The sequence below is a fragment of the Dromaius novaehollandiae genome, chromosome 1 (assembly GCF_036370855.1).
Source record: "Dromaius novaehollandiae isolate bDroNov1 chromosome 1, bDroNov1.hap1, whole genome shotgun sequence".
In the NCBI taxonomy this organism is placed as follows: Eukaryota; Metazoa; Chordata; class Aves; order Casuariiformes; family Dromaiidae; genus Dromaius; species Dromaius novaehollandiae.
Genome location: NC_088098.1, coordinates 107,051,987 through 107,074,101, shown reverse-complemented (window position 1 = coordinate 107,074,101; position 22,115 = coordinate 107,051,987). Strand labels below are relative to the sequence as shown.

At 36.5% G+C, this 22,115-nt stretch overlaps 1 long non-coding RNA gene across 1 annotated transcript; it reads left to right on the top strand.

Moving 5' to 3' along the window:
* Positions 1-2,871: 2,871 nt before the first annotated feature.
* On the top strand, positions 2,872-21,588 carry LOC135329213 (uncharacterized). Its single transcript, XR_010390598.1, has 5 exons — positions 2,872-3,059; positions 15,201-15,248; positions 16,955-17,041; positions 17,728-17,821; positions 21,458-21,588. It is a non-coding gene; the product is annotated as an uncharacterized LOC135329213 (long non-coding RNA).
* Positions 21,589-22,115: the final 527 nt, after the last annotated feature.

The window sequence follows — 22,115 nt, the reverse complement described above, 5'->3', positions numbered from 1 at the left end:
CTGTTATCTACCTTTGCTGGAGTGATAAGGTAACTCGAGATCCTATAAATCCATTACCACTTTTTAGATGCTTTTCAGAGTGTTATATGCCAGGTGCATAATGGAAATATGTGATACAGTGTGTACTCCCCCAAAGTAGACAAAGCAGTGGTAATTCCAGTATGAAGATTAACACCAGCCTTAAGGCTAAATCTTAAGGCTAAGCAGTCTTACTCGAGAACATGTCTCACCAGGATGACAAAAGAACGTCGGTGGTGCCGATGAGAAATTTTACTGTGAGCAGGGCAGCCTGTTCTGACCAAGTAATTTTTGCTAGCTAGAATTATATAAGGTAAAAAAAAACAAGCCTTAAATGAAGAGGGCTAATTTAAGAATAGGATTTGTAGCATTATTCACAAAGATTATACTTCAGGAAAAAAGTACTTATCAAAATTATATTTACTGCATTTGGAATTCTGTCTACAAGGCTACTTTTATTTCTGTTGTCTTTTTGATCATACCCCAGCAGGGATCAAGCCACTGTTGTCACTGTTCCTGAAGTGGAATGTAATTCCATTTCTTGTAATTCCCATGGCAATTCTGTATGGGTGGTCCCCCATTCAATTCAGACACTTGCTGCTGTTTCTGGAGTCCATAACCAGGGACAAAAATGGTGACCAGAAAGTGTTGTTTAACAGTGGAACCTGAATGCACAAACAGAGGTTGGTTGCACCAACCAAAACACCTGCATTCAGCATTATTTTACTTGAGTCCTTCCCCTTGTCTTGGCACACAGGAATTTGGGTTTCTTTATAAACTGTGGGAGTCGTCTTTATCTGAGTGTAATTTCTTATGAGGAATGGCTTTTGTTCCCTGAAGAAAGATCTACTTTTTAAACCAGCTTGAAACCCTTTGCCTTCTCCTTGTCTCTGTGACTTTCCTCTTTGATAACCTGGTTTGGTGAGTTCAGCAAGGGGTCAGCCCTCGCATTACCTCTCAAGTGTTGCTAGATGGGCAGTTATCTGAAGGTGTTGCATTCTTTTCTGCTCATGGGAACTAGTCCCTTGTTAAATTAACCCTATAGATTCAGACTAACATAAAGCATATATAATATTCTTGCATTATTACAAAACAGCTCTTCAACCAATACATTTGTTTACTGTTATTTGCAAACACTGGAAAATCTTGCTATTGTAGTTTAGGTTTTTAACCCGTTTTCCGTTCTGTCCAAAGAGCTTACTGCCCCTCAGCAATGTTAGCAGGAGGAAACATGTATATCATCTTGGCTCAGACTCTCTGTCACTTACAGTTTCTTCTGACTCTCTTGTGATAGTGGTGAACTCTGGTGAAGAACAAAGGGAGGGTGTTAATTTCTACAGCAAGATTTGCTAGAATTTATCAGTTAATCCCAGAACATCAGAAGTCTTGTACAGGATAAAAGAAGTATTTCCATGTTCTGTTTCAAATCCAACAGTCAGGCTGGTCTCTCTCCTAAGTGTTGTTTTTCTTTCTGTAAAGAGCCCAGGGCACTATTTAAAAATAAATAAACCTCTCTAAAGTTTGCCAATCTATATTTTATTTAGGATCCTTCCCCCCCCCAGGTCCTGTAAATGAGGCAACAGTCAGGACCTTTGTCTGTAGGAAAACAAGCCCTTTTTAAAAATAGTGAACAAAGATACAGAACATGAGATCATTTTTTATCCTTGAAATAACTAGCTGAAAAACTTCAGATAAAAACAGCGGTTGGCAAAACTGTGCACAAGAATGTTGCTCTCCAGGGAAGAGAGAGACTGTGATTAAGTAAATGTATATATAATGCAATGATCCTTTAATAGCGTAAGTATTACAACATACAACTACAATTGCTTGAGCACAGTAACACCACATACAGTTATGGTGGACGTGTTTGCCAGCATATAATTTTGGTAAACTTTAGCACTGTAGCAACATAACTATGACAAGCACTCCCAAATTCCTAACTTCTCCCAGCACGCTGAGGTCTGCAAGACCCCTTTATTGGCCTTGCAAGCCCATGCTCACGATACGGGGGTTGCCAGGGTGCCCTGGCTGGCGTGCCAAGGTCGCCTGAAAAACAGTGGTAGTCATCCTAGTAGTTGGGCGCTGGGATCTTCAACACTGATCCTCTTTGTCTGGTTCCAGTTCTTAGTGTTAGAGTTACCTTTTTGTCCCCTCAGATCTCCGTCACTTGGGGACTTTTGTGCTTCCTTGTTCTGTGCAGACTGATTGTTCAACATCTCAGGCGAGTCTCTGCCCCAAAACTGACCCAGAGACAACTCGTCACCTTGTCCTTGCTCTGCAGCTGTTTACCCGATGACGTGCTGTATGTTAAAATCAGAAATGTGCTAAAATATGTTTAAACTAAATCAGCGAATAGGTTGCTGCCTTATGGTTATACTAAGTCAGAGATTTAGTTAGTTCCTGTTTCACGATAAGAAATGTTAGATATATTTGTGCTGGGCTTGAAATTTGGTTGCTGACCCATCTTGGCATAACAGTCGTCTTTTCTCTATCATAGGCTCATGACGTCTTGATGCCCTGAGGAGAAGAAAAAAATGTCTTTTTTTTTTCTTTTTTTCTTGCTCAACAGCTTGAAGGGTATTTCTGATTTCACGAAAAGAAAATATGGAACACTCTCAACTTGCCAGAGAAAACCACTTTGTACTCAGTCTGCCTCTGCAACAGGCAGAGCAATTTCTGAAGCGATTTTTGGAGGACAGCTAACCTCCAGCTGTAGGAGGTTAATAATAACCTCCATATTTCTACTATATATGGTCCTCTGTGTGCTTCCTGGGGAAACCAGCTATGTGCTGGATCCACTCTATTCTGTCTTGACTGAGGGATTTCTAGAGAGGGATGAGCAAGCAGTGAAGTCGATGTCTTCTCCCTTTGCACCTTCTCTTTCTAAATTACCCTTTCGTTTTCATTTGCAGGCAAAACCAAAGGAGACAAACCTTGTGGCCCAAGGAAATCAGGCTGTCTCGCTTGCTAAAGTAATTGTGTGCTGAAATAATCAGTAGGTGAGAGCCGACTGAAAACAAATCTCTTAACACATAAACCAGGTAAGTTGTCTGAATAACAGGAATACTCAAAATAGTTCATGAGGTAATTTTGAACCCTTCGATGAGTGGACTATTAGAGAAAATGTTTAAATTTGTTGTAAGACTGAGAAAGTTAGAGTTTTACTAAGTGCTTAGGCAGCTCAACTGTTGCTTGTGATGCCTTCTTTGTGCTATCTCTCAAATTTCATTAGAAGCTGCTTTTCCTTCAGTTTAAATAATCCTTTACAATCCCTGTAAAAATGGAAGGCACACGTGCTTGAACTGTTTTTGCTCTATTAAAGCACACAGTGCACAAATGAAACTGACTTTGAAATTATGATTTGCACAGTACTATATGATATAGATGCATCTGAAATTGATAGTGCACCATGAACTGTTTAATACTCAGCACTTAAACCACTGTGTTTCCACAGCAAGCTGTAATAACTGGAGATTTAATACAGAACCTGGTATCTGGACAGTTATTAACATTGTTTTCACAGTATTTTACTGCCTGCTTGTAAACACTAGTTTATTGAAATGTAATAGTATGCTCATGGTCATATAAACTGTGAAAGAGAACAGGTTGTTTTCTTTACCAGAGGTACTGTAGAAAAAAAATGAGAAAGTGAAATGAAAAAATGAAAAGACCTTGAACTTAAACATCCAATTCTATGTACAGAAAAAGTAAGTCCCTTTCTACCATAATATTTTGACCTTGTGTACCTGTTCAAGCTTTTAAACAAAAAGCTGGGGGAGGTTGCTACTTTGGAGATCTTTTTTGTTTGGTTTTTAAACTCTGCTATTCTCTTTAAAGAAGTTGGGTTTGGGTTTTTTTTCCCACTCTGTTTTCATGATATTTAAAAAGGAGGAAGGACACATCAATATATAGCGTTATTTTTACAATTGGCAGTTTTACAACTGCCTACAAGACTGAGGGATTTAATTCTATTATACTGCACAGATTAAAAATACCCAGGGAGTTTCAGTAAATGATTATGACTTGATCTATATATGTTTCAAAGTAAATATCTTCTGTGGTCTTCTTTAATTTACGTGTATTTTAAGATTTCTCCTTGCACTCTGTCACCTTTGATGAGTATTTTAGGGCTAGTCCTTAGCAACTGCATTAAAATCAAAACAAAACAAAAAATTTGGACCTTTACACGTAGGTGAGAAAACTCTTCCCCAATCACTGAAGCCAATGAAGTATAGTACTAACTGACAGTAGAAACTATGGGTTGTCCAATACGTTTGAAAACTAAACAGCTTATTTAGCAGCATTAAGGGTAGGAAATCAGGGACCTAACTTCATTCACCTAACTGAGTAAATCTCAGGCTAACTGTCAAAGATTACCCATAGCTAGCCATAGTCTTCATAAAATTTTTGTGCAGATAATCTATCCTGGTCTGCAGGAAGGGAGGAAACAAAGGATTAGAGGGTCTTTTGGGAAGGAGGGTGTCACACCTTAATCTGCCTTCTCAGCAGCGCTGAGGTCTAGAATCTGCATAGACAAAACTGTCTTTCAGATGCTTTTTGGCACATACCATCAGTTTCTAAGGTGGGTCTTCTATTCTGAGACTTAAGAAGGTGTCTTCAAATGCTTCCTCTTACCCCATGACATGTAATTTCCTGCTCTGTAGGTACTGTTCTTTTGCTAGATCCTATGTTCCAGAGCCCTTTTGCAGATGCTGTTCTTGCTTTGTCCACAAAGATAAGCAGCTGAGAAGCTGAGCTAGGCTCTAATTGATGGACAATCTTTCCCAGTTGCTTTGTCTGTATCAATTCTGATCTAAAAAGAGAAATCTCTAATCAAACTTGGTGCACAGCTAACATCAAACATTGCACAGCTGCTTCATATATACAGTTATGCTGGAATTTTAGACACATGACTAATACAATTTATTTGATGGGGCTTTAGATCTAGAGATTAGCATATCACAAATAGGTCCACGAGCATATCTTGCATCTCTGATACCTTCTGAAAAGTTAGGTAGGCACATACAGAAGTGCTATTAATACTTTGGATGTCTCAAACCGGGAATAAAAAAGAATAAAAAAAGTAGAATGTAACCTTTGTAAGTCATAAACTAGGAAGATCTGTTAGCCTAGTCACTACTTTCACAGAATTCCCAGACTAACAGTGAAACATTTTGTGTGTGTTTGTTAATGTCTTGTAGCTGGTAAAGAAATGTCAGAGAATTCCTTCTGGTCCTATTATTATATTTTTAGTCTACAGTACTAAGAAATACACAGTTCAGCATCAAAACAGAAATCCCCCCCCCCCCCAAAAAAAGGGAACGTTCTGTGGAAAATAAGAATAGTGACTTATTTTTAACATTATATATCTAAACTTCTCTATAAAATGTCAATCGTTTTTGCAATGTGAGGACGTATTTTCTACATTTAAAGGTAATGTAGAAAAAAACCTAGAATGAATATACATGATAGCTGTCTACTGCTAGGTTTCGGAAGCATTCATTTATTAAAAAAAAAAAAAAGAGCAAGCAAAATGGTTCTCTGATTCAGGCTGTATCTGTTTTTAGCTACAGTGAGTAATTTGCCACATATTATGAACTTATATTAAATGGAGATCCCAGAGGAAATGTAACTAATATACAGAGTACTACATTCACTAGTCAAAAACACTGCTAGCATTTTTACCCTATAGAATGACATTTTAAAAACTCTAACAAGGTCTGAAAGGGCTTTAGTTATTACATTCTTTTTTTCCAGTAGAAGATAGAATTGTCACCTAACAAAGTCTAAAAGAATAGGAAACAGCAGGATGTGATTTTTTAATGAAGTATTCTCCTTTAAATTTTTCCCTCCTTCCGTCTTGTCTATATATATATTCTATTAATATGATTGGAGATTATATTTTGCAAACAGATGTTTATTCACCATATGCTAGCATGTTATGGAATCTCATATGCACGTATAGCATATAAAAGAATGTAGAGGAGTTTTGAGAAGAAACAAAGCATTTTTATGTTATTCAGTCACTCTTCAACACTCAGGCTGCTGTTCATTTCCTTTCGCTCTCAGATTCCTAACCTGCGAAGGTACAGCCAACACCGTATTGTTTTTCACAAAGAATGCTTTTGCTCCAACAGAACTGCAAGACCAGTGGCCAAAGGTCTGATAGCTGCAACAAATCTTTTTAACATTGGGGTGATTTTTGCAAACCTTAGTTTTGCTAGCTCCAGGCATTATGAAACCACAATCCCAAGCATATTATGATGTCCTTAATTAAGAAATCTTTTGCTTTCTTCTTTTTCTTCTTAATTGACATTCTCAATTACTTAACCAAGGGCAGGAGGGCTTTAACAGATATATCGTAAACTGCAAGATACGACTTCTGACATCCTAGACTTAGGGTAAATAAAGCTTACACTTTTGATGGGCTGGCTCAATGTCATCATCTGGCTCAAATGGGTTAATCTGTACCATTAAATTCAAATTAAAGGTATTTTTGTGGTTTTCTCAGCATATATAGTTAGGGCAGAGAAGTGGAGGAAGAGGTTTTATTAACATACATGCCAATGGCATATGAAAAATTAGGACCTGCAGTCTAAGTAAAGACAATGCTGCAGACAGAAATCTCTTTTCAATCTGTCTATATGGGATTAAAGCTTAAAAACCTCTCATAGTTACCTTCAATGTGAACTCATTTTTCATATCAGTATCTTACATTAAAATATACAGGCATGCATAAGAAATAAATCCAAGGAAGGGATGCAAAATATGCATTATTATGGCTCATTAGTGCTCGATACACCTTCCAAGTATAGAAGATACCATCATCCTGTTCCTGGGGGAGTTCAGTCAAAAAGAGACGGATTTATAATGTAGGAACAGAGTAGCCTATGACAGGGCCAGCAGCTCCTAGTCCACTGCCATGTATCATCGATTATACTTAGAATCCAAAAAGGTAAAGTCTTATCAAACAAAAAAAGCTGTTTTCCACGCTGCTGTTCCACAAGTGTAAATTTTTGCACAAACTGCAGGACAGTAGGGATCACCTTGCGTGATTTATTCTTACGCAGTCAAAATAAAATACTCCCATCCCAATATGACAATTATATATACCTGCTCTATGCAGTATAAATGATTACTCAGGATGAGAAGCAATGGAAAATTGGGCCCAGTAGATACCCCTTTCTTCACATTCCAGCCCTTGTATCTTTTCCATCGGTAATGGGAGACCCTTATGTCCTGTTATCAGACATAGGCAAGAAGCATATATTTGCACTTATGTTTGAGAATGAAATCATTGCAACCAGCAAAAGATGAGGTTTAAAGTTACAATAGCATGTATTCTGATATAAAAAAGTTGCTTGCTTTACAGGTAATGTTTCAATTTTCCATTTCTAGCTTTAATATTATTTTGAAAAATGGCTTTTACTTATAAAAAAGGTAGTACTCCTCTAACAGTATGCTATGTTTTAGGGCCAGGGGTTCTCTTGAATTTCATTTCTTTCTGCTATTCTGAGAACTCAGAAAGTCTAGAAAGCATTTAGAGCTTGCTGAATGATGATTCCTCTAATCTCAAGGAAGTCTGATGTGACAGTGAACAGGCTAAACTTAGCCCAGATGTACATATATCAAAGCTGGGTGAGGGAATAAAAACCTTGCAGACAGTACACCCCAGGAATTATCAGTCAGTGTACAGTCTTCCAAGGAACAAATGCTATAGGCAGGCAGGCAGGCCCAGAAAATCAAAAAGTCCTTAATCACTTATGCTAGATTGCTGAGTTATCCTGAAAGCATAAGACAGAATTAGGGTCTTAAAATCCAGCTCTATTTTAGTTGAGCATCACCGTGTGAACTGATGTATTAAAGTGTAAAGCATCTGCTAGTCAAGCTTAATGAAGTCTTGAATAGTGGACCTGATCTTTATCCATCAGTATTGCTGATTTTTATCTTCCATGTAGCTATTTTTGAGCTAGAACTAAGTTGTATAATTTCACCATAAAATTAATTATCCCCTTATACTGCAGTAGCAGTCCTGATGATGTTTACCTGAATATAAATATAACAACTTACCAAGACACAGCCATGTATTTGATATACCTATTTTTCTATCCAACAAGCTACAAAATCATTCAATAAGCTCAATAGTACAAAACATCTGAGTAACTCTAATATACTTATTATAGTATACGTATTGTTCAAACTCTTTTCATTGCCTTCCTACATAATATTTTAACTTTGGAAGGCTAAAAGAATGAGAGAAAACATACTGTAAATCAACTGGCTCTTCCTTGATAGATTATAAAAAAACCTTTTGATCTTTTGATCTTGAAACAACATAACTTAAAAGCTTTTTCTTTTTGGCTTGAGTCCCAGACTCCAAATGTCATTCAAAGGGTACATTTTCATGATATACTGTTTGATACTCTACATCCTTGTATAAATTTGTATTCTTTTATTTTGTTTTTTTAATAAATTGGTGCTTCCCATGAGCTTTCTCGTATTGAGCTTTGAGCATTTTATTGGAGGAATAAAATATTGGATTTATATTAAAATAGTGCTTCCCAAAGAAGTCTCTCAGTGTGGAAATATCAAACCCTGCAGAAACAAAGATTAAAAATAGAGCAAAAGTCATCTTTCTCCACTGCTAGGTGAAACCAAAGAATTTTATACTAATCAAAGCAGTACTGTACTATAATCACAAAGAGAGATGGATACTTGATAGCTAGACAGCAAGAGTATTAGAAATTAGCATTAGAAAAACTATCTTGCTAAAGTTTACATGAGTAGAGCTGTCTAACCAAGAAACTTGGATTTTCATTTTCTTTTCTCTTCATGGCTTATCATTATTGGCATCTGATTGTCTGTTTTCTAAAACATGGCTTGTGGGTGAAAGTGAATTTCCTGGGCAATAGGGAAATATATGCTTTGGATAAATAGTGAATGTATGCTGTGGCATATATTGAAAGAATAGAAAATCCTTGTGATCCAGAATTTCAGTAAGTGCAATTCATGAAAATGTTTAGCTTCAAAAAACTATAATCTAATGAGAGGAGCAGAAAATTGATTTATTGCAAATTGTTCTAATATTTCTGCATAATATAGCCTTGTAAAATTGTCATGAAAATTTACCAGTCCAGATGCAAATTACTAGTGCCTTTTTTCACTTTAATCAATCATCATAGCGAATTAACTAATAACTTTTACTTGCTGCATCATGAAATGTTATTCATTTGACAAAGCTGCACACACAAAGATTTCCCAAACCACTATACTCTAAACATATATTTCTGCATACCTGTCTTTGCACAGAACAGAGGAAGGCACATGTTGTATTAGATAGCTCTACAACTTGCTCGTGTGTTGGGAGTGTAATGAACATTGAAACTAATGAAAATAGAATGCATGAGGATCACGTGCATGCAAATGCAGCTGTAAACAGTACTTTTTTTTAAATTTTAGGAATGTGACAAGTCTGAAGATTAATAATGTCAGCTGCAGATCTAAGTAATGTTTTAGATCTTGGAGAAATACCTTTCAAGCTTTAATAACAGATTTGTAATGCTTTTTCATAAATAAAAATCACCATACATAAGCTCCAGGTTATGTCTATCAGTATTGGCAAAACTGATCTTATAAAGACGAGTTAATGATCTGCTGGATCTCTCTGTATGTATGCTTGAGTAAGAGGTATGGAACTAAGAGATAATGTTCAGTATGGCTGGATGGTTTCCAAAACAAGGGGATTGCTGAAGATTTCAGTGGTCTAACAATGTAGCTGGACTGCACAATGTATAAAAAATATTTATTATATTGTAATAACAATAGTGAGTTGGCTCAGAGGTGGCTGATACACCCACATAGCTCAGCAGATTACCCTGGGTCCCAGGAATTGCTTAGTTTGCTTGGTAAACCAGCTCTTTCATCCATCTCTGGGATTTTTATGATTCTGTTGCAGACTTGAATCATGCCTTCTACATTATGTATATATAAGGTATTGTAAAGAAATGATTAAAAACCTTGCTGGAATTCTTGGAAGGAGTCCAAATCTGGAGATTTCTTGGTGCACTGTAAATCCCTAAACTTAATTTGAATTGAGAACCTTAACCTAATTTTTTTTTATTCAGGAGTCAACCTAATGTTTTGAGCATGATGAAGGAGCAACGATATTTTTTGGAAGATTTTGATTTCAATAGTGAATTTAGTAGAGTCTGGTATGAAGAATGTTTCTGGTTATGAAGTCCAAGTCTCCACCACACAATTCTGTGCACTTGGATGGTTAAACTTTATGGTGTCCTGAAACTGGGGTGGCACATGGCTGGTAAGAGTGAGAAATTATGAGCTGTCCCTTGATTTCCAGACTCTTTTATACCGTAGGGAATCTGTTCGGCTAGAAAATTAGGTCTCTACCCATAACCTGTTTTTCTTTATTCTGTAATGATGATACTAGCTCTGAGGAAACTAAACAGGTTTCTGGCCAGGAACCAGTGTTCCCCCAGAACCTTCCTTGGATCTGGAAAAACTTTTCTGAAGGTGAACTGTGTTCATTCAAGACTATAGCTATATAGAAATTAGAAAACATCAGAGGAAAAAAAAACCCACATTTTTTCCACCTAGATCTAATAGCTATGCATATAACATCAGACTGCTGCTTGGGCATTTATTTGGTTGAATGAAGAAAATCAGTTTCAATCACACTATTGTGTTTGCCATCCATATTGTGAAGCATTCTGTATGACACTGACACTGGAACAAGAAAAATCTGTTTTGATACCAAACAAAAATCTTTGATGAATTTGTCATTTGATGGTATAGACCTGGCTGACATGCTGGAGAGGGGCTGTGTTGCAGGAAGGTCCCTGTCGGTGATGGGGCAATAAGGTGGGTGAGACACATCAGCTTTTAGAGGAGGTAGAAGGCAGACAGTAAGAAAACTGAGTTAGAAGCAACAGAAGGGCAAGATTCAACAAATACCCAGTGGTCCCAGGGTTCAAGAGAAATTTCAAAGTCCTTTAAATTAGTAATGAAAATCAAATTAATATAAGCAATTCACTATGTGAAGTCACAAGCTCGTTTTAGCAATAGAAAGGAGAAAAAAACCCCTCTTATTTAACACAAAGAGAAAAATTTTTGTTACATGGTGAAATTAGCAGTTGAGAAGATAACAACAGCACCTAGACAAGCATTTATGACAGCAATTGCGTCTGCCTGAGAAGGCAGCATTTTTCCACCTTCAAGTAGGTGTTGCTGGAAATGAAGATTCACTTTAGATTTTGGGTTGTATTGTATCAGTTTCTTTTTAACATCACTGATTTAAATATAGGGATTGAGATGTGCAACAGTGAGAAGCAGATAAACTGGATCATTAACATAATTCTAGTAACACCAGCCGCAGAGAATACCAAACACAGTTATACTTAGCAAGGGAAAGTAAAAATGTAACCTGTACTGTGATTTGAATGTCTATTAACAGCTTGTCCAGTGGCTGAGATTAGACTAGCCTCTTGTCAGTTGATATGTTTCACTCATGGAGTGATCTGCTTAATATTAACCTAATCATTGTTTAGGAAAATAAAGAAAATCATAAATACCTGTAATAAATCGGATGACCTATGGTATACTAGATCCATGCCTGATCACAAATACAATTTATTATTTCCTTCCTCTTGTATCAACACACAAGATGAATTTTCAACAGTTCTGACATTTAAACCTAAAATTTAATGTTTGCTTTTGTTCTAGACTTGTCAATGTTTCTTTTAATATAAATCTGTAATTTGTCTGCAGTTTCGTAGCAAAACAGCTGCCAAATGATCTTCTGCTGCTGTAGGAAGCATTGCAGTTCATGCTATAAAATGTTTAACCTCTTCTGAATTTCCTGGAAAAAAAGTGCATTTTTCAGATTTTTGAACCAGATGAATCACCTACGTATTTCTCAGCACAAATCAATGTTCAGTAACAGAGGAATTAATAGTGTAATTTCATCCACCCTAGTACGTTTTTGTGTTGCATCTGGAAGCTGTTTGTATTTTCCTTTTTTTGGATTTTAGTCACTGCTTGTGCCATTGCCTTTAAAAATCAATAGTAACAAAGAAAACCTGTCTGCTTAGTCAGAGTGTGCCAGAAATGTTACTTTGGGCTCTAATGGTTAAGATTCAAGGTAGTCTCTCTCTGTTTTACTGCTAACATGTAACGTGTGGCTACAGGACAGTGTCACTGTCCATTCACTGTGATGAATTTTTGTTAGCTCAGAGTAGAGCATGGTCTGTTTCTTATCCTGGTTTTGTGAGCGTGAATCACTTTGGCCTAGAATAGAGGTGAGTGCCACTGATTAGGAACCATGTTAAGTAGTGCAAAAACTGTGTGAGAAATTGTCCTGAACCACCTAAATTACCAAGTCACAACATGCGCAAGTCAAGCCTTCACAAAAGTCTTGAGAGCATATGCTTAAATCCAACTGATCCCTTTGTGATTTAAGTTAAGCGCATGCTTAATGTCTTATTTCAATATGGCCTTTGAGTTGCACTGAGACAGAAAGAAGCTGAGAGTGTTAATTGCCTTGTATGCTTTTGCCAATGGTTTAATAATTATAGTGTTTGGGAATTTATGGAAATTTTCTCACAAGAACAGTGGTAAAATTGCCATTGACTTGTGTGGTTCAGGTTCTAGTATTTATAAAGGAATATATATGATAACAAAGATACTTACAGCTTTGACTGGATGGGTAGTGAAATCAGAGGTGAGATACAGTTGCAGTGATAAACAAATACAACTAACTCTCTTCCAAAGTTTGCTGAGATATTAGTCAATGCATGGTGATACATTAGAAGTCTGCTCTAAGAAATGTGTTCTAAACTTTTTTTTCCATGTGGATCAGCTGCCATGATACTGCAGAATGCTACTTTAAATGAGCCTGTTTTAAGAAATATAATCATCTAATGAAATAGATTTTAGGCACATTACAGAGAGTGACTTAAGGAAAATATTAATCTCAATTACTTTATCAGTTTAGAATAATACAGACTGATTTTTAGCATATTTATTTCAATGAAGGAAACAATTGGATGCTATCATCACCCGAACCTTAGTAACATTCCAGACCAATGTGCTTTTCTTATTGGACTGACTGTTATTAGAACTTCCTGCCAAATACATCATGTAGTATTTTTCTATTTTACTTTTCAAGGGGCTTATAGAAATGTAAATCTTAAAAAATATCTAGGATAAAAATGCTGCAAAGAATAAAGTCTTTAAAAACAAGTCTTCTCTCCATATGTGTTCTGGATTTTTTCTGAAGGGATACTCTGTCAGTTGCTCCAGCAAGTATATTTCATCACGCACACATCTGGCCTGGCAGGATATTTTTTGCTAAAAGTTTGTGCTTTATGGGAGATGTTATGGAAATGTCAAATCTTTAGGTCACCAAAAGATATTTCCTCTTAAACAGAGGGAGCAGGAAATTTTCATGGAAAGAAAACATGTTATACTTACAATAACAGTAGTTGTAATCATTCTTCTTATATCTCTGAAAAGTCCACAAGAACTGCCTTCTTGAAACCTCATGCTCTTTACTAATAAAGCTGTAGTAATAAGAAATGTCCAGAGTAATGTATAAATATTGTATTTCTCGTCAGGTCATATATTTCCTACCCTCCTAGGAAAAGCTGGTGTAGAGGAATGACAAGAGATAAAAAAATTGAAGTGCTGTATACAGTCTCTGACGGGGATAGGAATTTAGGTCTTCTCTAGTCTTTATAAAAACATGGCGAGATACTTGTCCTCTAGTGTTAAATTTAGCATTGCAAACACACTGCAAAAAACTACCGCATCGTGCCTTGAAGATGACTCAAGTTTATCTTGCTTCATGTAATTTTTTTTATCTACTTCAGAGACCAGTTCATTTGTGTTGGGACATAGGATGAAGGCAGGAATATGGAAGTAAAATTGTTGCTCTGGTCATTTTTCAGCTCCTTTTTTCATTATCTCTCATTTTGGGTGTAATGATGGAGGACTGCCTAGAAGTAAGTCAAAAATAACAGTGAGAGTTGTCTCCTTTAAACAGTGGAGCCTGGAGAGCTAAGGCAATGAAACAGCATTTAGTGATTTCCCTTAGAAGGAGTGTTAAAGGCAGCCAAACCTGGTGGGCTTTGGGAGCTGGGGAGTCCTCCTGCCCTGATGGATGTAAAGCTGCTGATGCTCTGTGTCCCCGAGTCCAGCAAGTAGCGAGGCTCAGTATGTATTCCTGCACACATGTGCACATGCCCACACCTCCAAACAGACCTGTGAGCCCCTCCGGTTTGCAGCCCCTCACTCCAGTACCTGGTCCCTAGACCTCTTGTCCATTGGTTAGTCTGGCTTGAAGTTTGCTAGCATTCACAAGCACAGGCTCAGAGTATAAGCTGCACACTTGAGAAAACAGAAATATAAGATTTAATGAGACTATAGGACTGACTGTGGTAGTCTAGTGCTGGGATCGGTCAGACAGACATACTCGCCAGCCACCTGTTTACATTCAGCTGGTTCCTTTCAGCCCGTTTTCTCTCTGTTTTTCCCATGCTTGTTCCTCCCTGCTCCATCTGGATCCCTCCCTTTCCTGCTCTTTGGTCATTCCCTTAAACATCCCACAATAAGTTTCATCCTCTTAAAGCATCCCGTCATAAGTGTTACACAATCCCATATTTTTTTTTCCTCTTGTGCCCAGGTACCTGGGTCTTTAGGATCTCTAACCTCTAAAATGTCTGCAATTTTCTCCTAGTTTGTGGCTAGGGCACCTGGGTATCTTTCCTTTGTTAAAACTTCCAGTACTCCAGGAGGCTCATGAGTAGGAAAGCCCATTACCTGCTCTCCATCACTGCTCCTCGCTGTTGCTGTACCTGGCTCCTGGTCTTAAGGTTATCTGATAGAGGTACACATAACTGTCGCTGCTTTGAGGCTGTGAGGTGGAGAGCATTCCTGGTATGGTCTACGCTTATTGAGGGAAACTTCCTCCGCACAGTTCCTCTAGGAAGAACACCTCCTACAACCCTTTCTCAGACTTGTGGCAGTATCAGCTGTTACTCATTTAACTCGGCTTGCCTTCAATGCCAATACAGTGAGGACCGCTAGGAAGAAGGTGGTCTCTCAGGTATTACAAGCTTGGGCCTGCTTTCCAGGCAGTAGTAAGCTGTTCCTTGTTTTCTCCACAGCTTCACAGGAACTATTCCATGTTATCTCCGATCAGTGACCTTTTTCAGGTACTTTTCCAATTGTTATGTAAAGTAATGTTATTTTATGCTACCCATGGTGATTTTGCCAAAGGAGCATGGGGAGGTCATGAAGAGGGAGGTGTGAGCAGAAATGGTGGATAGGCTTGCTATGAAGAAACCTCTTGAAGGCCTGAGCTCTCCCAGATATCCATGACAGCCTAAAAAGGAGGCACTTCACTGACCATGATAGACTTGTCATCTAATATGTTTGTTTAGTTTAAAGGGGAACTGGCCATTCTGGATTGGAGGAGTTACCCATGTAATTTAGAGAACTGTTTACCTGTGCTTTACCAGGTTAATTTGGGGAAAATAAATTTGGCATTAGGTTTTAGCTTATATGAGTCTCGATGAGAGGACTTTTACACCGCTGAATCTGCAGAAGGACAGCAATCAAAATTCTATGGAAAGAGTTGTTCCAGAACTGACCTTTATCGTTCTAGAAAGTTACAGACTTCACCCCCATGACAGCTTTAGAGTTGTCCCATGATCACCAATACAGATGCAAAAACACTAGCATTTAGGAAGAGAAATGTAGTGAAATTGATTTTGATCAGATGATTGTCTGCATTGTTAATTATTTTGTATCAGCACCTGAGGACTGTCTGAGGTGTACTTTATAAAGATGTACAGGCTTATGTTATAAAAAACAGAGAGCAGAAAGACTCTACTGAGACTGTCCACTGTGAAGAGAACTCCCTCTGAAATGATGTGCTGCCTATAAGAAAAAGTAATTGAAAATACTAAATCATATGATATAAAATCCAAGCCACTTCTCCATTAAAAAAGATGGAAAGGTCTAACAGGCAAAGTGAAAGCATTGCAATGTAGGCTTTCTTCATTAAAAACAAAAAAACAAAACCCCCTCCAAAAAAACGCAGAAACGAAAACACACAGCATAAATTATTTCTGAAATCTATTTTCTCTGCTGGCAGATGACAGTGATTATACTAATTATAGTTATATTTTCTGCAGAAGTTTATGGTTAATGTATGAAATTAAAATAGTGGTTCAGATCTTGTTTGTCAGATGTTAAAATTACAGGGAGAATAACTTTATGTGAACTTTTTGAGAGCAATAATCTCAGGAAATGGGCAATACAAGTTTAGCGTTGTTTTTGGCATTATGTTTTCTTTGCAGTATAATGCTGAACAGATGTATCTGATAGCAGTTGTAACCTATTCAGAAGGAAGAGTGCCAGTGCTAACCTACCACTGGTAGAAAGCAATAAAGTGTCTCTGGAACCTGTTCACTACATATGGTTTGCCTGAGGTTACTGTCTCGCCTCTCTTACAATGTTACCCAGTAAATCACAGAAAATATGGATTCATTTTCAGCTTAAATGAAATAAGACAAAAAATTTAAAAAAGCATATGGTAAGGACTGCTGAATCTTTTCCTTTCAAACATGAAATAAAACATTTATAAGGCTAATCTAATTTAAAAAACAAACTAAAATAAAAACCCTAAAATGTATTTCTTGTTGTCTAATTTACTCATTTTTCTTTTCAGAAAGAAATGCTATTACATCCAAGACTTATGCAACATCTGCTGTGTTAATTAACAATATATTACTAAGCCCTCAATTTCCTTACTCAAACATATTTCTTTAAAATCTTATGAGAAACAATGGATTTAGGAGTGTATCACTTGGGGATTTGATGTACTGTTTGACTTTGAGTCTTTCACTCTGGCCAGATGGAGTTCATAAGAAGATGAGGAGGAGGAAGTCTCTAAACTATTGCCAAAATATCTTTAACTGCACGTGCAAGATTTTTAAAAATGGTAAGGGAAGAGATTATTCAACAGCGGCCTATAGGGAGAAGAAGCACAGTTTTATATATATCAGGTCTGTCCTTAATGTAAAGTCAAAGGTAATTCTCCTTCAGACAACAGAAAGTAAGTTTCACATACACTGCAGTTTCTGTTTCAGATGAACCATTTGCTTAATCCATTTCGATATCAACTTCTGCAATGCCCATGGTTCTTAAAATTTTTGCAGGAAAATGTACAGAAACAGATTCTTCCTATGATACGTATCAAAAACTAGGACTTTGGAAGACAAAGCAGAGGGACAAGATAAACAATCAAAAAAGTCTGCAGATGTTATTTTAAATTACTTTCATTTCAAAAGGTGTGTAGATCCAGTTACCTAAGGTGGGATTCATATTATATACATCTGAGCTTGGCATCTTAGATTGCCTTTAAGTCAGCAGAGAAAAGCTACCACTTTTAGTAAGCCATCTAACCTGTTTTAGATGATCGCTTTGCATGAAAACTGTTAATGTTTTTTATCTTCCCATTGACACTTAAGACAGTCTAGAGCAACAAATTCAGATTTTGGTCTTTACACTGGTCTTGTAAATCCTACCCCAGTGACCAATGGCTACTGAGTTTTTGCTGTGTACACAGTGAGCTTAGGGGCAGAGTTAAACTTAATTGTTTTCTTAATTTATTTCTTTCTTTACTAGACACGTAACCCTCCTCAGAGGTTATAATAACTTGGCCTTCTACTGACTTCAGTGGAATTCAGCAGCCAAGAGTCAAGCGCAGCCTGAACGACATGTACGTACATTTGGGTAATGGGGTGAGATACAGAGATGCATCTTTGGGTCTAGGTATGCTCTGGGTATACGTATCTTGGACCATCTTATTAGACTCACCTGCTTATTAGGCACACTGCATGTGGATGAATCCTTTGGGCTATGCAGAGACTTGATGTGAATGAATTTGCTTTGATGTCAAAAAGATTTCCCCCCCCCCCCCCCAGGAACTGTATTATCTTATAATGCCATAATAAATTTAACAGTCTGTGTTTTAAAATGTATATAATATACTTTAGGAATTTAATGGGTGTGAATTAAGAAAAAAGAACTGACTATATAAATAAATTTAGGTAAAATATGTATTTATCAAGAGCCACAATAATCACTATTTTACTTTTCATCCTGGCAGTTTCTTGAGGTACAAAAATTTTGTTCTTTAGGCATAGTGGGCCTTATTCCTAGCTGTTGTAAATCAAGTCAGGATAGCTCTAGGGATTTATGCTGGAGGAGGATCTGCAACACTGGGTAAAATTAAGCCCAAATGAAAATTTTGATGTAATTCCAATGAATTCCCTGAATAAGCGTGTCCCTTAAGCACATGGTCACATCTAAAATAATCTAGTTTCCTCATATGCTATGTTATTGTCTTGAAGAAAGAGATTTCTGATATACTATTTCCTATCTGGTGACTGATTGAAGGCATTAATAAGATGCCTTAAGTTGGCTTTCTTCCAGAACACACCCAATATTACTTGACGCTACTTTCAAAACTTTATTTGCCAGTAAATAAAGATTCTGTTGTCTCCGTAAACTTAAAGTCTTTATGAGTTTTTGTTAGAAAATATATAGATATGTTCCAACCAATTATAAATACGGTCTGAAACACAGTTTAACAAAGCTATATTCTATATCTTTTAAATTATCTTCTCTCCGTGTTAACCTAATATCTGCAAAGAGATGGGAAACCACAATCTTCTGGAATAAAATAGTAAATTACTGGTAGGAAGATATATGCTGGTTAATTAATTCGGCCTTGCTTTTTCTCCTGTGAATAGAACAGAATGTATTATAAATAGTCTTGAGTCTTTTGTAGGGTTTTGAAACTGCTGATGTTGTTTACAAACACATTTTCTCTACTTTTGCAACTTTGAAATGGTGTAACAGTAATATTTCTTCCTTAAACATTAGTATCTTAATTATGCAGGAAATCTGAGGCCAATGTATAGCATTTACAGTCATATATTGAACTCCATGGAGACAGTTACTATCATCTTTGTATCATACCCCACAAAATAACATCATTAATATGAGATGGATCTACAGATACAATAAATTATAATTATGATCAAGAAAAATGGTTTCTCCACTGAATATAGATTTTGTCATTTTCTCCTACAGATTTCTTTTAATCAAGTTCAGTTTATAAATGGAACAGCTGTGTTTGACACTGGAAAATGATCATTTTTGCAACTTCAATAGAAAATTAAGATTTTCTGCTTTCATTTGAAGAAAATATATAGTGAAGGTCAAATACAATGCTCAGACAATTTAAAACAAATACAGTTCTTTCTCAAAGCTGTTTTTAAAAGATTCTGATTTATTGAAATGTGAATCCCCACTAAAAACGGTAATGTACAATTAAATGCACAAAACCTATGTTTAAATAACATGAAGGTTGTGACACAAACTGACAAAAGACAGGAAATTTAAAGTTAAGGCTGTAACTCTGGTTTTAAGTCATGTCGTGGAAAAACAGAGAGCATTATAGATAGTGTGTCAGCTTTAGCTTTCAATTTCCTGCCTTTTGTCAGTTTATGTCACAACGTTAATTCTGATTATCATAACTTTTGTATTTAATATCCTTGCCTATTTTTCTGCAGCTTTTTGTTGTTATTGTTCTAAGGGGAAATAAACTGCATTGCAGTTAGGAAGGTACATGTTATTTAGTGGAAAGTCTCTTTCTTTCTTTTTTTTTTTAAAAAAAAGACATTTTTAAAATGCCTTTATATCAAAAGCATTTGGGGCATTGCCTTATTACCAGAGACATGAATGGCCTCTAAGACCACAATTAACAGACATTTATGAGGGCAGTAGCGAAGGGCAGAGATCTATATCTGTTGTCTGACAAATTTGACAATATAAGTCCTTATTTGCTTTTTGAAATGTTAGGCTGTCCAGAAAAGGAGAAGTTAAAATAATTTCATGCCGTTGCTGATGCTTCCCCTGGAAGCTTTTGGTCTGCATAGGCACTGATGACCAAATTATTTCCTTGTGAGCTGGTATGGTAGGAGGAAGTACTTTCATGCTCTGCTGACATAATTCAGCCCTCTACTCTTGCATTTAATTCCATTAGTTCCCATATTTCAGGGGAAAAGAGAAACATTAATTTTAAGTTACTTTTCAGTACCAAAAAAAAGATGTACGTATGTATATATTCATTTAATTTATGTAGGACGTAAGGACATTTGTGTTAAGAATGATTACTTTCTACCTAAAGCTGGAGCCTTTAGGCACTGGCCATAAATCTGGTCTCATTTGCTGTGCTCTTTTAAGTATTGTATCTACCTTGGAGTTGGAGTTTTGTAATTTTCTTAGAAACCTGAATGCAATACACCGACTTTCCAAGTGTTTGTTCTCCAGCTTGTTATCTCCTCAGGAGCTTATGATCAGTGTGGCTGACAAGAAGCCTTTAAATCCACATTTGAACTGCGGAGCTGAATAGGAGTCTTTTGGGTGTAGGAATAAATAAATTTCAGAATAACCAGAACAACAACTATTTTTTGTCTTTTCTAGTTTGATATTTCACTACAACTAAATAGGGCAGCTTTTCTATTCCACTTACGGCTGCTGGACAGATCAAATTAGGGAACCGCAGATTTTAGATCCTTAGTCTTGGTCTGAGTTTTTGCCGCCTGTCGATTGCTCATCCCAGATTTTGCTCCCCTTCTTCAGCAGGGAAATCCCGCAAGCCTCAGTAGCTTGCAAGCATGTCAAAATTATACAGCCAGAGTTCTGGCTGACTAATATTTTAAAATAAAAACAAGTTTCAGATTTAACCTGTGTGTACTTTAAAACTGTATTTTTATAGCTTACAATTCCTGAAACAGGTAAAAAACCCAACTGTGAACAATGGGTTTTGTAGCAAAAAGGAACAGAAGTGCAAAAAAAGAAAAGAGTAGAAAACTTACTTTAATTGGTCCAAGCTGGAATTTTTCATGGAATAGACCATACTTGCAGATAGTGGAGAAAACATGGTTTCTATTAAAGGTCAGGAAGTTTAATTGTTTTTTTCATTGTTGATTACTTTTCAGTAGAATTTTTTAATAGCTAAAATATTTGAGAGTTTAAGAAATGTGTTGTCTCTCTAACATACAATAGGTTTTTTTTCTGAATAATGCCATGTGATATAATTGATTTACGATTTAGTGAAATAATTCTGAATGATATATGCAGAATGACGTTCTGACTACATTCATTATCAGGCGTCTGAGCAAATGACCACTGAAGTCAAAGGAAGTCTTTCTACAGCCTTTAGACTGGGTGTGCTTTAGACTGGGTCCCAAATATATTTTTTGTCTGCTGTTTGTCTCTGCTCTTAGTACATGCTAAATTAATTTGATGTCATAGTTTTGGCTTTTTTTTTTTTTTTTAATAGACTGCCACTTGGATTAATGCCACTACTGTTTATGCTTCTGATTGCCATTTAAATGTTCCCAGCAATTGAAGATGTTCATAAGGAAAGGGATGGCTTTTATGAGGAATAGAATTTTGACTAGTAAGTTTATGTGAATGTACTATTGCGTTAAAAAAAAAGGTTTTTTTATAACTGATAATAATAATGATCTCTTATGAGCTGTAAAGTACTGCTATGGAAAGCTGCTTCTTATTCATCACCACATCATTATATGTTGTTTCCTAGAGCCTCTAGTTTCCTAGAGGGCTGAAATGGTCATTTTTATTCCTTGTCGGTTATTTTTGCCTTCTGTGTGTTGCAGTAATTTTCTTTTTTTTAGTAACCTAAGACCTACATGTTTAAAAATTAAACATTTCTCTGTAAATTCTTCTGGAATATGATCTCATATGTTCTAGACTGTAATTCATATTGTTTCTTTCTTATGGTTTCTTGCTATTGAGCCCAGAGTCAAAAGAAGCTGAGTTGATAAACTGTTCCTTTTTTAGGTGAACAGCTTTTCTGCTTCTTATTAGTCTCTCTTTTAAAATTCTGTATTTACTACATTCAGCAGGACTGTGAACTGCTGCAATGAAAGCTACAGCTGTTTCTCCTTTTGTTTCTTTCACCTCCTGCTAAATAT